The 17,801-nt window shown below is 34.0% G+C and overlaps 1 protein-coding gene across 2 annotated transcripts in view; it reads left to right on the top strand.

Moving 5' to 3' along the window:
* CHCHD3 (coiled-coil-helix-coiled-coil-helix domain containing 3) overlaps positions 1–17,801 on the top strand; it is a 356,184-nt gene that overhangs the window by 38,019 nt on the left and 300,364 nt on the right. The gene's annotated exons all lie outside the window — the stretch shown is intronic.

Raw genomic sequence — 17,801 nt, 5'->3', positions numbered from 1 at the left:
CAGTTATTTCCTCACTAGAAAGCAGTTAAAAGGGCAGCTGGATGGCTCAGTGGATTGAGAGCAAGGCCTACATGGGAGGTTCTAGGTTCAAATTTGGCCGCAGACACTTCCCAGTGTGACCCTGGGCAAGTCACTTAGCCCCCATTGCCTAGCCCAGCGGTTCTCAACCTCTCAATTTGTAGCAATGAGAATACCTAATGCATATCAGGTATTTACATTCCGAATCATAACTGTAGCAAAATTACAGTTTTGAAGTAGCCACCAAAATAATTTTTTTGGTTTGGGGTCACTGCAACATGAGGAACTATATTGCGGGGTCACGGCATTAGAAAGGTTGAGAACCACTGGCCTAGCCCTTACCACTTTTCAGTATTGATTCTAAAATAGAAGGTAAGGGTTTTAAATAAAAAAAGAAAAAGAAAAGAAAGCAGCTAAGCCAAAACACAACTGATACATACTGGTTAGTTCTTTTGATGTATTTTGAACTCCTTCCTTTCTTCTGGCAGATGTATATGTTTTGTTACCATTTCATAATAGAGTTAATTAAAAAAAATTATTCAGTAAGGCTTCCTTTTTATGATTTCTTAATTTCATTTATACTGAATTTGAGCATTATTCTTCTGGTTCTACTTTTCCTGCTCTGTTTCAGTTTGTATAGATCTTTTCATGTTTTTTGAATTCCTTATTTCTTACTGCTTACTATTATTCTAGTATATTAATATAGTTTAATTATTCTCCAATTGATGGCTACTCACTTTTCCCTTAGCTTTTTAATGCCAAGAAATGTTTAAGCAAATTTGGACTCATTCATTCAGGTGCATGAAACTGTTATGTGAAATCTTAGTGATTTTTAGAGTCTTTATAAATTGTATTTAGAGATATGATTATATGGGAGAATGTGGGTAAATTTGGGGCAAAGCAATTTCATCTTCAATTTTTTGGGTAAAAACCCATACTAAAGTTTTCCTGAGTTTTTCTTATTTCAGACAACTGTGATAATGAATTTTTAGTCATTAAATGATCATTAATTGTCTTTCATGTCTTCTCAACATCATTACCTCTAGCAATCTTTAGCTTACCTCTGAGGTTCCAGTAAATTTCAAAAACATTTAAAGATACAATAAACTTGTTAGATTTTTCTAAGAAATATATGAACCTTGGAGATCAGAAACTGAAACATAATTATACCAGGACTCCAAGCCATTTGCTTAATTTTATTGAAAACTTTACTGAAAATTCTTTTGACTAAATAACTTATATTGCAAAGTTTTTCAGTTTTCAATTTCAGCATCCTGACATCCAGAGGAATATGTAATTTAAAAGAAGATTATTTGCAAAATATAGTTTAAACTCAGGAAAATTGTATAAGAATCAGATTTCCCCCCTACAATATCATTTTGAAAAATAACACTACATGATTCTTAAATATCTTAAAATAATTTTTATGTTGACATTTTAAGGTTCTAAAATTTACTGTGATCTATGAAAACAAACAAGGCAAATTAATAGGGTTAATGCAATTTCCCTAAAAAGGATACTTAAGTTATTTAAAGAGTACAAACTTTTCTAGCAGCTGTGAATACTTAGAAAATGCCTGCTTATACACAGTAATTTATATAGTACTTGTTAATTACTTGTAAAATTAAAACTGTTCATATAAGTGCTATTAAGCAATACTTTGTTGGCCTAATTCTAATCACTCCATATACTTGAAGGTAATAAATCTATATTTCCTTGAGAATAATCCAGAATTTAAGCTTTTCACTAATAATTCACTGTCTGTCTTTCTAATTAGTCTAAAAATGTGAGTTTATTTTAAAATATATATGTACTTAAAATGACTTTAAATTTACATGTTCAACTCACATAAATTTGATGAAGTGACATTCAACTGTGTATTGAATATTTTAAAATAATTTTCAATTTAAAAAAAAACTATTTCAATTTTTTTTTATCTCTTGGCTTCTTGCCCAATTTTTTCCATCAAATAAAAAAGAAAACTCTAATATTTTTTTTTAAGCCCTAACCTTCTGCTCTAGAATCATTACTATATATTGGTTACAAGGTAGAAGAATGGTAAAGGGTAGGCAATGGGGGTTAAGTGACTTGCCCAGGGTCATACAGCTAGGATGTGTCTGAGAACCTAGAACCTCTTGTCTTTAGGCCTAGCTCTCAATCCACTGAGCTACCCAGCTGCCCCCAATCCTAATATGGTTAACAAGTAAGCATAGTAAAACAAAACAGATACAACCACTCATAACCCTGAATTTGTTTCTCATTTTGCTCCTCGCCCATGTCAAGAAGTGGGGAACAAGCTTGTATCATTAATCCTGTGGTGTCATGTCTAGTCTTTGCATTATCAGAGTTCCGAGGTCTTTGTTTTTGCAGTTTTTTTTATAATAGAAATTGTTTTTTTCTTGATTCTGTTCACTTAACTCTTCATCAGTTCATTTGTCTTCCCAGGTTTTTCTGAAAGTATCTCTTCCATCATTTCCTTTAATTCAATGATATCCTATTATATTAATTAATGTACTGTAATTTTGTTTAGCCAACCCTCAGTTGGTGGGTATCCCCTAGCTTGTGGTTCTTTGCTATGTCAAAAAAGACTGCTATACATATTATTGCACATGTTGTTCTTGTTATATTTTAATCTTTTTGGGGTTTTGACTTAGTAGCTGGGTCAAAGGAATACACTATTTAAGAACTTTTTGGGCATGGTTCCTAGTTGCTCTCCATAATGGCTGTACTAGTTTACAGCTTTGTTGGCAGTGCATTGACAACTGCTTTCCTGCTTTGTCATTTTCTCTTTTTTAACTTTCTTGATCTCAGTGTGAGGTGCAACCTCAGAGTTGTTTAATTTTCACATCCTAATCATGATTTTAAGTATTTATTTTCACATGGCTATTAATAGCCTAGATTTCCTCTTTGAAAACTGCCTTTTCATAGATAGATAAATAAAGCTTTTATTAAGTGCTTACTGTAGGCCTTGGGTTAAGTGCTGGAGATATAAGTACAGGCAAGGAAGATTGTTCATACATTCAAGGGGCTTATGTCTGATAGGGCAAGACAACGTGTTAAGGGGAGCCGGAAAGTCGAAGGTAGAATGTACTTGCAGCTGGTATGCATTGCAGTTGGTGTTGGGAAAGAATTCCAAAGCTCATTTGTCAGAGCCTAGAGTAGTTCCAGGGTGTTCCTATCCCTTGACCATGGATCTTTTTGGATGTTCTATTTTATATAGGAAACCATTCCTGATCCATATTAATCCTAATGATTTTCCTTTGTTGATTCCTGTTTATCCTGCATATAATTTGTATATTCATAGTTCTTTGAGTGTTATCTCCCCCTTCATAATGTAAGTTTCTTGATAGCCAAGATTGTCTTTTACCCTTATTTGTATCCCAGAACCTTGAAACCTTGTGCTTGATAAATGTAAAGTGATTGATTGATATTTGGTAATCTTGACCTTATGTTTTGTGAGATGAAATTAAAAATCTTTTTCATTTCATATTCTTTAAAATTCTGCTTTCTTTGTTAATTTTAAAGATAAAAATAGGGTATGTGGCTCCAGTAAAATGTTCACTCTAGGAGTGCCACCTATGAAGCAAGAGTACAGCCTTAATTGGCTGGGAAAAACCAGATTCTGATCATTATGTAAAGGGAAGAATGTTATTTAGCTAAAATAAATCAGTGTTTAGGAAACTTGTTTCTCCTGACTCATATGCAGTAATATGGAGAGAATAAGGAATAAACCAGTGAAAATATCAGGTGATTGATTACTCAATAGTAAAAATAGTTGGAGTTGTTTTTGGGTAGGCATCTGCATTCCTGTGAATATCATAATCACAGTCCCAATTCTACAAGTTTTCTGCCTGCATCTGTGCCATTTATTTGCATTTCCAATGCCAGCCATCTGAGTGATATTGTACCCACTATCCTTCTAGAATTTAGCAGATTTTGAGGCCCTGCCTCTTTTATATGAATTGGGTTTTAGTGATTGAGACCTATCAAACTTTGTTCACAAAGGAGGGATGTGCAGTTAACTAGAGTGAGACATTTAGGAGACTGACTATGAAAGAAAACTTGCCACTTAAGGTATATTTATGACCCAGCCGAACATTAATAGAATAGGAAAATTTCAACAACTACAGCCTGTCACTACTGTTCTATCACTGCAATTACCATTTGACATTTACATGATGCTTTATAGTTTACAAACCGTTCTGACACTTGACTTGACAGGGTCATAGTGAGGAAAATGGTTTATTAATCATAAAGAAAGTCTTTTAAAAACCCTACTATATATACCTGAGATGTTGTTTTTATTTTTATCAGGTAAATTATAGTAACTAAAGTTATTTGAGCTTGTTATCCAGATTTTAACAGTTTATTCATTTCAATTTTAGAGCAATTATGTTGGATATGTTGCCTTATTCAAATTGGAAGCTGTAGAATGTTTCATTATGGTTTTGAAGACATCTTTCATTTCAGTACTTTAAAGGTTCTGTTTTCTGTGTAAAATTTCTACTTTGCCATGGATTGCAACCAGATTATGATTTGAGAGACCATCATCTGAACCTGGAATTAAGATCAGTGATCAAACACGAGTTGCAAAGGTTAAACATTGACATTTTGGGTATCACTGAGCTTAAATGGAAAGGAATGGGTAAATGTAATAAGAGTTTTATCAAGATAACTCCCTGGTTATAAGGAAACATGCTTTTTCAACAACCCAAAAGGTGACTCTGGACATGGACATCACCAGATGGTTAATAGTAAAATCAGATTATCTGCTTTGTAGCCAACAAAGATTGAGAATCTCTATACAGTCAGTTAAAACTGTGTCTCTTACTGTGAACATGATTTTCTTTATTCAGACACATGAAGAAAGCAAGGACAACCATTAGACTTGCAAAGATCTGACTTTAAATAACATCCCTTGTGAACATGAAGTGGAAGTGATAAATAGATTTAAGGGATTAGATCCAATAGATTGAGTGCCTCAGAATCTTTCAGATTGTGGTGCTGGAAAAGAATTGAGAGTCCCTTGGACAACAAAGAGATCAAATCAATCACTGCTTAAAGATATTAGTTCCCAAAAGGTCAAATATTGAAGCTGAAACTCATATACTTTGACTATATCACAGGAAGACAGAACTCTTTGGAAAAGACTTTGGTGTTTGGAAAGATTGAAGAAGGCAAAAGGAAAAGGGGACAGAGGATGAAATGGATAGTCTAATGGAAACATGAGCTGGACAGACTTCAGGAGATAGTAGAGGATAGAAGGAACTGATGCGAGTTCATGAAGATTTGGACACATTTGCGCAATAACAGACTGTTATCTAGAGTTTAGGTCCTTAAGTGTTAGACATATAGCTTGTCAGTGGTCCTATATTGCAAAACCTTTCTAACTTTGTAAGATATGTCAGAGTTTGGACTCTGCTGGCATAGCTTCCCCCACCCCCTAAACCCTCTTTATTAAGTGAAATGAAAGAGTTCTGCTACTGCTCTTCAAAAGATGATTCTTGTAGATCATATCACAGCTGGCCTTATTTGAAAAGAAAAAGAAAACTTTGTACAAAATCTTTTTTTCAGCTGCTTCTGCACCCATATTCCTTAGAACAGCCTCTCAAAGCAACCTTTATAGGCATCCAGTCACCTCTATTATTGTGTTGAGACATCAGAGTTTAGTGCAGATTTAAAGTCTTTATATCCAGAAAAACTATACTCTGTTTAAAATGGTAAAATCATGATAAGCTAAATTACAGAGGTTTCAGAATAGCTTTTGAGAGAAAGCTCTGTTTATTAGAGATTAGGACTCCTTATAGATATATGAAAATTATGTTTTCTGAACAATGAGTAATGATTTGCTACTTGAGATGAAAGAAAAATAAGAATTGTAATCATACTTCAAAAAGGAGAATGGTTTAATTATCTCATTGTATATTAAATGTGAAAAGAAAGTATATACTATAGCGTAATGAAAAATACTAATGTTTCTATTTTCTAGTTTCTCACATGGTGTATATATTTGAATTAGCATAAATAAAATATGAATTAGCTGGGAGGGGAATAATGAAACCCGAGTTGGGTTATTTAAAATGTCCCAAGGGAGGCTATTGTTCTGAAATGGTTAGTTTCTTGTATTAAATAGTTTTTTCTGACTCTCATTTTTGTATCCTGTATGGTAAGACACATTGAAACAAGAAATAGAAGATAATAGGATTAATTTCTGTTGTTAAACAATGTACCAGTGCTCTGGAGTATTTAGCAAAGTATTGCTTTTTCTTTCCTTTTTAGAATTACTAACAGTCTTAGAAAAATTTTTTATTCCCACTAATTCTCATTCTGTATTAAAAAAAATCTAAGTTTTGATATTCATTTATTTCACAAAGACTACAGAAAAGTAAGGAGAAGTGAGAAGACTTGGGTTTTTTTTGAGTTGTTTAATTCCTTGTGTTTGCTATTATTTTTCTCATTAACTGATTAATTTATCCTTTCTTATGACTTTGAGTCAACTTAGTGGTATTGTTGGGGGTTAAAAACGATGATAATGATAAAAATAGCCAATATTTATGTTATAATTTATTATATTAATTATAATTATAATATAATCTGATTTATATTATAATTATATTATAAAAACATTTTACAAATATTTCCTTTAATCCTCAACAACCCATAGAGGTAGGTGATATTTTTATTCCCATTTTATGGCAGAGGAAATTAAGGTAGACAGTTAAGTGATTTGCAAGGGTCACAAACTAGTATGTATCTGAGGCCAAGTTTGAGTTCAGGTCTTCTTTACTATGGTTAAGTACTCAATCCAGGGTGCCACCTAACTACCATGTTGTAGTATTAAAACAAAACAGAACAAATTTTTAGTTTTCACTGCACTTTGAAAATTTGTTATTGATGAAAAGATTTTTTTAGCATGCAGTCTAAAAGCCAAAGTCTAATTTATTAGCAGCCTATTTAATTTGACATTTTAAAGCTAAATTATTTAAAGTACGAACCTTAGTCTTGATAAAGGATTTTAACATGGGAAAGATAACATTTATTTACTTGTTCACTGTTGTGTTATGTTATTTTCATTAGTCATTCAGCAAGCATTTCTTAAGTGCCTACTATGAGTTTTTCACTATACTTAGCACCAGTAATACAATTATACAAAAACACTATCCTGGGGCAGTTAGGTAGCACAGTGAATAAAAGCCAAGCCTAGAATGAGGAGAACCTGGGTTCAAATGTCACCTAAGACACTCTTTGTGTGACCCTGGGCAAGTTACTTAATTCCTTTTGCCAGACCTTGCCACTCTTCTATCTTAGAATGAGTATTGAGACTGAATGTAAGGGTTTAACAATAACAGCAACAACAACAAAATAAAATATTATCTCTGTCCTCAAGGAATTAACTTTCTAATTGGGGTAACAATATGGCAAATAACTATGTAATTTATAAGATATATACAGATTAAATGGAAAAGAATCTCAGAAAGAAGGTATCAGGAATATAATCTTTCTGGAAAGGCCTTTATTTTATTTTTTAAAATTTTATTTAATTAGATGATTTAGAATATTTTTCCATGGTTACAAGACTCATGTTTTTTCCCTTTCCTCCCCCTACCCCCTTCCCATATCTGATGTTCAGTTCCAATGAGATGAACATGTGTCATTGATCAAGACCCATTTCCATGTGGGTGAGGTCTCCCTTTTCATCTTGGATATTATCAATCTAGTTATCTTTTTTCCTTTTTTTTTAATTACATTCAACAGTATTTTGTCTATTTTATTTGCTTTTTCAAAGTACCGGTCTAGTCTTGTTTATTAATTCAGTTGTTGAAAAGGCCTTCTTTAAAAGATGGTTTTTGGTTGAGCCTTCAGAGAATCCATGAATTGGATAACAGGAAGGAGAATATTCTAGGTCTGGGAAATAGCTAATGTAGAGACTTCTTAGTGAAAGCTGAGATAATGTTATTGGGAAGGAAAAGCAAGTAGATAAATGAGCCCCAACCAGGAATAGTGGATAGAGGATAGTAAAGCTTAGGAAAATTGGAAAGACAGCCAACTTGTGGAGACTTTTAAATACCAAATAGAGCAAGCAAATTGAGTTCTTAAAAGCTATAGCCAAAATAATAGTAGTCCTAAAGAGATAAATGGCAAAAATATATAACTAGGTGGGTTTCAAAGGAAGAAATCTACACCACCAATAATTATTAAAAATGCTCTTAATTATTAATAGTTAGGGAAATGCATACTCAAAAGAACTTTGAGAATCTACCTCACATTTCAGGTTAGCAAATTTGACAGAAAAAACAGGAAAATTGACATACTGGTGTGGCTGTGGGAAAATAGGTATACTAGCACACTGTTGATGGACCTGTATTCTAAAGAGTTCTCTTTGTGGTGTCAAAGAAGAAGGTGCGAACCAATTAGAAAATTCCTGAAGAAATTATGGTACCATAGTGCCCCTGTATCCTTGGAGGATATATTTTAGGACCTACTATGAATGGGTGAAACCTCAGATAGTAGTAGAATCCTGTACAGACAGTTCTCAGTTTAATTTTTAGCACTTATGTTAACTTTACTGAATAGTACTTTGTTATTTCCCCTTTCTCTTGTTCTTTGACTTTGGGCTTAGTGGTAGCCCTCCCTCCCCTGATAATCCCCTAAAAAAGAACCCTTCAAGTGAAAAGAGAAGAACTGATGAGTGAAGAAACCCCCTCATGAGACAGAATTAAGGTGCAGAGAGGAGACTTTTTGCCCCACTCTGCCCACCTGGCTACCAGCCATCTGCATCTCTGTCTTCCATCTGTATGTATTGATATTTGTTCTGGCCTCCATATGTCCTTGAACTCAATGGTGACCCCCTTCCCTCATCCAGTCTCAGCTTTGTTCCTGTCTCTCTCCTTCCCCTGAAGGTTAAGATGGAAGGAAATTGAAACTGTGAAAAGTGAGACTGTGGCTACGTGGAATAGGGGGCTATTGTATATGAGAGTACGGAACTATTTTTGTATTAGGAGAAATGATGGAGGGTCAGTATCAGTGAAATATGGGAAACTTGTATGAATTGATATAGCAAAGTGAACAGACCCAGGAGAAAAACAATTTATATTCCAAGAACCATGTTGCAAGATACAGAACTTTGAAAGACTACAGATTCTGTTCAATGCAGAGAACAGCCATGATTCCAGGAGACCAATGATAATGTAAGTTATCCATGCCCTCAAAGAAATAGGATAGTATTAAAATATAGAATAAATTACATTTTTGAACATGGCCAAAATGTAGGAATTTGTTTGACTTGACCATATACCTTTGTTGTAAGGGTTTTATTCTTTTTTTCCCCCTAGCTGGGGTGGTGAGGGAGTGGGGGCAAGAAGAGAAAAAAAGTTATTAATTTTTAAAATAGAATATTAAATAGCAATGAAAAAGAATGCTATTGGTATAGTCCAAGCATGAGGTGGTGAGGGTCATACCCATGTAAGTGGAAAAAAGAGGATATATACAAGAGGTATTGTGAAGGTAAGAGGGTCAATATTTGACATCAAATTGTGTATGTTGCGTGAATAAGAATGGGGAACTGAAGATGAAAAAGATTGTCAGCCTGCAGATAGATGGTGATACCTTCAACAGTAATAGGAAAATTAGGATGAGTGAAAGATTGAAGGATATATAATATTGAATTGTTTTGGATATACTGACTTTCAGATACCTCTATTACTTCTAATTCAAGATAATGAAAAGGCAGTTGGTATTTTGAGCCTAGAGCTCTGAGCTCTGGAGAGAGTTTAGGGATTAGAGATCTCTGTTGATTCTGAACAATTGGCTGTTCAAAGGTTAAGGACGATTAAGATTAAGAAAAGGTATTTTGATCTGGCCATTAATTCTGGAGAGTGTAATTTCAGGTAAATGCTGAGATTGGAAGCCAGATTGTTCAGAGTTTGTTGCTTGATGCTGTTTATCCTTCATTTTCTTTCATTCTTTTTTTAATACTCTATTTTCCCAAATACATGTAATAACAATTTACTACATACATTTTCTGAAATTATAAGCTCCAAATTGTCTTGCCTCCCTTCCCATCTCCCTCCTGGAGGTAAGCAATTTGATCTAGGTTATACATATATGATCATTTAAAACATTTCTATATTAGTTATTTTTGTAAGAGAAACTCATATAAAACTAAAAGCCCAAAATAAAAACAACAAATAAACAATTGAAAAATTGTATGCTTTCATTTGTACTCTGACTCCAGCAGTTATTTCTCTGGAGGCAGATAGCATATTTTGTCACAAGTACTTTGGAATTGTACTGAATCGTTGTTTTGCTGAGAATAGCTAAATTTTTCACAGTTGTTCATTGTACAATATTGCTATTTCTGCATTCAATGTCTCCTGGTTCTGCTTACTTCACTGCTTCAGTACATATAAGTCTTTCTAACTTTTTTTCTGAAATCATTCTGCTCATCATTTTTTATAGCACAATAGTATTCCATCAAAATCATATATCACAAGATGTTCAGCTATTCCCCAATTAATGGACATCCCATAATTTCTAGTTCTTTGCCATTACAGAATGAGCTGCTATAAATATTTTTGGAAAAATAAGATTCTTCCCCCCTTTAGGAAAAAATCTCTAGCATCCTTCATTTTCAGAGAGGACCAATGACTTCAATGTGATGTTATTGGTTGACTTGCTCTTGAACTAGATTTAAGTGAGGCAGAATTGCATAAAATCCTGAGCCTTACTCTCTCTAACAGAATCATTAAAGTCCAGTGGCAAGACAAAACTCAGGACAAATGGTGATGACTCAGGAAGTAGTGGATGAACATGGCATCTTCAGTGTTCCAAGTTCTTAGTACTCCACCACTATCTGCTTCAGTCACCTTCATGACCTTTATGGCGAGTGGAACAATTTGCTCTTATCCATCCATTCTTCCAGGGGAAGTCTTCATATACATGGGATTGATTTCTACCTAACTCACCAAGGACTTTTGAGGCCTTTTGGTTACCTTCAGTCTGATTTAGTCCATCTCCCAAGCTGGTTTTTTACTCAGGTGTGTAACAGTTAAACTTTAGGGGAGACTGAGGCAGGTAGAAATTAGTTTCTCTCTGCAAGGAGTATTATATTTATGAGGTTTGTTGAAGATTAAGGATTAAAGGAAATACAGGATAAGGAAAACGTGCCTAGGCCAGGGAGGCCTAGACAAGACCTCACCTACATTATGGAAAGAGCCACGTCTGCCCCAAAACGGAAGTCCAAAAGAGAGAGAGCTCAAAAACCTTTGCAGTTAGGTTAAATACCTTCTCAATCTCAGCCCAGATGAGATTACAAAGCATTCTGGGGAAGTGGAGCAAAGGCTTGTGGGGATTGAAGTCCTGGATTCCAGTCCATTTTTACAGCTGTAACTGCAGCTCCTGCTATAGATTTTTGGAGCCACAGGTGAGAGTTGAGTAACAGGTGGACAATGAGGATAGAATACCCTAAGAGGAGGGGAAAAAGAGGAACCTAGTGTAGATGGCCTTAAGTAGTTTAATTAAGAAGAAAGAATAGACCTACCATTATTGATAACAGATGATTAGATCCAATGAAGTATTAAGTATGGGTAAGAAATTGACATATTAATAGATCAGGATTTGATGGTTTTTCTCTAGTTCACATCTGTAACACCTGAATAGTCTTCAAAGAGACATTGTGGAAGTAATTCAAGGTTGGAGTTTGAAACAGACACTGTTTCAAAATGTATAACTATTTTCTTATTTTGTGTTTTACCTTCTACAGAAATCAGAGGAAAAGACCACTTCTGAAGGACAATGGACAGTTGGTTGCTAGATTTACTTATACACTATTATTTGGTTTTCATCCATAATATATAATGATTTAGCTGATATAAAATAAGTCTTAAGGGAGTGTGGTAGGTTGGTGTAGGTAGAAAAATATTTTAAAGTTAACCACAGTTGTTCAAACAGTATTATACTTATAGTACTTTATTGCTCAAAAGTCTATAATGGTTCCATATTCCACAGTCTCACATTTCTCCCATGCTTTCGAGGTTTGCCCATGATCTTACCTCATTCTACTCATCATAAGCACCCTCTCTGTAATCAGGCTGATCTCATTTCTTCACATTCATGTTTGTTCCTGTGCCTTTAGTTATTATATCCAGACCTTCCCCACCTGGAATATAGTCTTTGCATCTGTCTAAATCCTGTACAGCCAAAGCCACCTGTCCAGCTCAAGATCTTGTGCATTTCTGTCACATTATACCTCCCAGTTTTAACCATTATAGTCTGTTTTATTATCTACTCGTTTATTATCTACTTTACCATATCTTACTCTTGCTGATTTTTGGAGCAAAAGAAATAAACCCATATCCAATTATTTTTTTGAGCTGATTAAAGAAGTAAGCTGTAACCAATCACCCTTCTTTTAGGAGTCTCAGAAAAGATTTGATTAGATTATCTCTAAGGTCCCTTACAGCTTGAAAAGTCTGATTTTTTTTTTGGAGGTTTGATACTTGTAGTTTTATTGGTTAATAGATATTTTGGGGGCATCTGAGTTGTACCCAGAAAATATCTTATGTGCCCTTCATGATAAGATCCTAAAATCCAGAAGCAATCTCCAGTGATTGGACAAGCAAAACTGAGAAATAGTGAAGAGGATGAATGCATAGAGGGAGTGGATCAGGCCTGGTAGCAAGGGCTTTCCTTAATTTTTGGTTTCCCAAATTTCCTAAAACTGCAAGCAAGTGTTACTGGATTTTTCATATCCTGAAGGATGACAGTTAAACAAGTCCATTTGAGATTGTACTAATAATTCCTACTGACATATTCCTTATATTCAGCTCTAGTGAATCAAGTGGAAACAGCTTTGGGAAGTTGTAGCATCTCATTTAGTGTTCTGAGGGTTTATACAATCCAAATTTATGCCTTTACTCTCAGTGGACTAATACTTAATTTTAGAAAAAAATTAAACAATGAATCAAAAAGCAATATCCTAAAGTAATTTACTATTTTAAGTTTTAAATTATAGATATTATTTTCCTAGAGACTTTTTAAAGGCTCATAATTATTACTCATGTTTTTTAAGGTGCTGGCTATTAGACATGAAATAATATTCTAGTTGTTTCACTATTTCAATATGGATCTTTTATCTTACTATCTAAAAATGTAATTCATGGAATATAAGCTACAGATTTCTTTTTTTAGGTGTACAGCTTTCACAGCTGGTTGTTGATATTTGTTTTCACATAGAATGAAACATCTAGCTATAGCTCTGGAGTGCTTATTAGGCGTCAAACAATAAAACGAAGGGTATTTGCATATTATGTCATTCAAAATTAGAATTTTTAAAAGGCTTATAAATCCTGAAGAAGCAATAAAGCTACATAATAAACCATTAAGTTGATGTTGTTAATATTTAGCTCAACAAGCTGTTTTTAACACTGCTTTCTGAATCAGTATTGATGATTTTTAGCATGTAGTTAAGAATTTTCATTCTGACATCTTCATTAATTCCTATGTGGTATTAGCTACCCTGCTAGGTATCTAGACAGATGTTATTTCTCAGTGATAGCCTTAAAGTACATTATTCTTATTTGATAGTTAATGATAAGTGTCAGTTGAATATGGTTATTGTTTGTGTGCATGTTTTTCTCTGATTGACTTATTAATCTGTAGATTGTGTTTGAAACTTACTGTATATCTTGTCTCCCTTTATTTGCATGCAAGCTCTTTGAGATCAATGACTTGTCTTGCTATTCTGTTTATGTATCTCTAGTGCCTAGCATAGTTCTTAAAAATTACTTTTTCCTTCATTTATTCAGCACATGAATGTCAAATAATTTCCTAAAGAATATCAAGGCTTAATCATATCTCTGTTCTTTACCCAATAAACTAAAACACAAGAAAAGATTCATTTTTGTAAAAGGAGATTCTAAAAGCACACTAGCCAAAAGGGAGTTAAACACCTTAAAAAGATGGTATTGACAGCTGTCTACCGTTTTACATAACCTAGCCAGGTTAAGGTGTACTTCCCAGAGCTTGAGAGAAAGAAATTAAATGACAGTTGATTGGGACTTGACTCAACCAAATTGAAATAAACCCTCTCTCTCTAGGATAAACTCAAAGACTGTTTTCCCCTTTATGGTTCTGTTTGATGAATCTGACTGCTTCTCAGGTGTTAAAATTTATTTGTGTACAGTGAACAAGGATAGGGTCAGGAAAGAGGTTTTTAGGTTTCCCCAAAAAGAAGCAAGTATCAATGTCAAATCTTGTCAGCTCTCAGCTAAAGCCGAGGCCAATTTGAATTCTCCTCTCTACCTAGAGGTTTTCTATGCTTGTCTAATGCTAGGCTAATCCATGAAAGGAATGAGTCTCTAGACATTAGATGAAACAGATAAGAAATAGGAATTAAGAGCAATTCTGTCTACCTCAGGGAAATAACCCCTGAGGGTAAACTGAGCAGTTCAAATCTGCTCTTGTTGGTCTTGTTCTTGACAGGAAAGATTTCTGGACTCTGTAGATCTCAGGTTCAATAGGGAAATCCTTGGCAGGAGTGGGGTTTACTTCAGTAAAGTCTCAGAGTTGCTTCTCCTCAAGAATTCACCCCTTGAGCTGGCAGATGAACTTCTAGATCCACACCTCCTCCAAGATTCTAAGAATCTACACAGATTCTCTCCTGTCAATCACTGCTCCATCACATTTCATGGTCCTTCCTTGAAAACACACTTCTGCTAAAATACCCTCTCTGTCATTCATGTAGCCTCAAGAAACAAAGTGTCTTCCATATTTTATGACGGCTATTTTTCTTTCCTGTCCTCAAAAAAAAATCTTTAATCCATATTATTTTCTCCAATTATAATGTTACTTTTTCCTACTAATAAATGAACTGTCATTCATTTTTCATTTCTTAAGCCTGGGACTGGGTTAAACTCTAGGAATACAAATTCATAATATGAAAACATTACACTTTGAAAAGGTGAATCTCAAAGAGTTCCCTTTCTAATAAAGAAAGTATTGGGTTTTGTGCCTTGGTAAGAGAAAGCCTAGAGTGTAGCCTGGAGATAAGTGAAGACAAGATTGGTCTGTGCTCCCACCTTAAATGATGATTCTAGGAGCAGCCACTCAATCATAGAGAGAGGCTTCTGGGCCAAAGTGCTTCCAATGTGTGGGCTAAATTGAGCTTCCAGGATAATGAGATTTCTGAGGCATGATAAAGGAAGTCTGAAGTGCAATCAAGAGAGGAATGAGAGGCATCATGGTATATAGAATATATGAGAGGCATAATATATGAGAATATAAGAGAGGAATGAGAGACATGTAGATAGAATACTGAACTTGAAGACAGTACTACTTGAGTACAAATCCTGCATCTGAATCAATAGCCTTGTGACCTCAGAATATCACTACCATCCCATGAGCCTCAGGGATGGTAACTAACTCTTGAGGATGTTAGTAATAGATGGTTTGAGATCTTTTTTGGAAAAGGGAATTCTCACACCAAGGACTGGTTTTGCTGGTTTTGTCTTAAAGTATTTACATGGATTGAGATTTTTATCTTTAAATGCATTTCTTTATGATGAATGGTCTTAGTAAACAATTTATTAAGTATTTTAAAATATGCTAGTCACAAAAATAACTTGTCTATATCTTGCTTTATTCCATTTTGGAGGAGTCAAGATTTATTGCTGAAAGAGACTTCCAAGATCATTTAGTCCACCCCCTTCTTTTTATAGATGAGAAGGCAAGATGATATTTAAAATTTATTTCTTGCAAATCTATTTTGAATTTATAGTGAAAATTTATTTTTTTACTATAGTTTATTTTTATGTAATTCATTTGTGGCATCAAAATGGCAGAAGCAGAAGAATGGAAAGAGCTGCCATATTTAAGAAATGATGTAATCATAGTTGACTTGTGTGTTTTGGTATAAATTCTAGATGTGCAGTCTGAGGATTTGGGTTGCATAGTTTTATCTCTGATGACTAAATAAATATCAAGCCTTAAATAATGGATTTGCATACAAACCTTAATTTTTTTTTAAGAGAGTAAAGAGACAGTTAATGGACATTTATTGAACACATACTGTGTGCCAGACATTGTGCTAAGAGTTAGAGATAGAAAGAAAAGTAAAAGACAGTCCCAGCTCTTGAGAAGAATAAAAGAATTATGGAGTATACATTTGAGAATTTTTGAGTTAGTAGACCTTGTATATAGGTCAGTATATCTTGTTAATAATTGTAAGCAGTTTTTACTTATAGAATGTATTTAAATGATGTTCTATTATAGTTAAGGGCTATATTATCTGAAACAAAACTTTAGCTACTTTTAAAATGTCCTGTGTAGTAACTAAAACCATTCATAATCAGTTGCCAAAATGCCAGTATTTCTGTTAGGTATCCTTGCCTTTTAGAACATATCCTTTCATTTTAAAATATTTTAAAAGAAGATTTTTTGTATATCTACTTAAAAATATAGTATCAATCTTATTAGTCTTGAAATAACACTGCAAATTTCCATGGCAGAGATCTAATTTGTGGCATGAATCATTCTTAGCTATTCCCTCTCTGCCCCCACACCCTTTCTCAAACCTTGCCATTCCCTAAAGAATATGTGGAAAATAACAGTATGGCTAATAGGTAAAGTTGGCCTTTTCTCTGTTTCTGTTTCAGTAGTACAAGCTGAAACAGTGACCTTTTAGTTTTAATAAGTTTTATTTGAGAAAATGTTCAGATATTGAAAGCGGAAAAGAATATTTTCAGACAAACCATTTTTAAACAGAACTCTCAAAGTAGTAGAGTTTTGGATCAGCTTTATCAAAAAGAAATGTAGCATTACATTTTGTATGATATTGTTTTTTTTTTAATTTAATAAGTATTTATTATTATTATTTTTTTAATATATTTTATTTGATCATTTCCAAGCATTATTTGTTAAAGACATAGATCATTTTCTTTTCCTCCCCCCACCCCCCATAGCCGACGCGTAAGTCCACTGGGCATTAGATGTTTTCTTGATTTGAACCCATTGCTTTGTTGATAGTATTTGCATTAGAGTGTTCATTTAGAGTCTATCCTCTGTCATGTCCCCTCAACCTCTGTATTCTGGCAGTTGCTTTTTCTCGGTGTTTCCACTCCCATAGTTTATTCTTTGCTTATGAATGGTGTTTTTTTCTCCTGGATCCCTGCAAGTTGTTCAGGGACATTACACCACCACTAATGGAGAAGTCCATTATGTTCGATTATACCACAGTGTATTAGTCTCTGTGTACAATGTTCTCCTGGTTCTGCTCCTCTCGCTCTGCATCACTTCCTGGAGGTTGTTCCAGTCTCCATGGAACTCCTCCACTTTATTATTCCTTTTAGCACAATAGTATTCCATCACCAACATATACCACAATTTGTTCAGCCATTCCCCAATTGATGGGCATCCCCTCGTTTTCCAGTTTTGGGCCACCACAAAGAGCGCAGCAATGAATATTTTTGTACAAGTCTTTGTGTCCATTATCTCTTTGGGGTAATGATATTGTTTTAATGATAAAAAATGTACAGTTTATATTCACTCATTCTTGTTTATTATGTTTATACTTGATTTAGTTTTTAAAATTTTAAACTTTTCATGTTAGGAACTTATTTGACTATGTGGCTGATTTTTTTTCTCCAGATTTTGAGAATAAAAAGTTGAAATTTCTTCCAATTTAGTGACTTAGAAATACTGAGTTTTTCCTTAAATATACCTTATTTTTCTTCATTATATGGACAGCCTTTTCTGATGTGTTATTCTATAATTACTTCATAAGAGTA

This window comes from Monodelphis domestica, chromosome 5, assembly GCF_027887165.1.
Source record: "Monodelphis domestica isolate mMonDom1 chromosome 5, mMonDom1.pri, whole genome shotgun sequence".
NCBI classification, from domain to species: Eukaryota; Metazoa; Chordata; class Mammalia; order Didelphimorphia; family Didelphidae; genus Monodelphis; species Monodelphis domestica.
The sequence above is the reverse complement of the archived record's forward strand: the minus strand, read 5'-3'. Positions and strand labels throughout refer to the sequence as shown.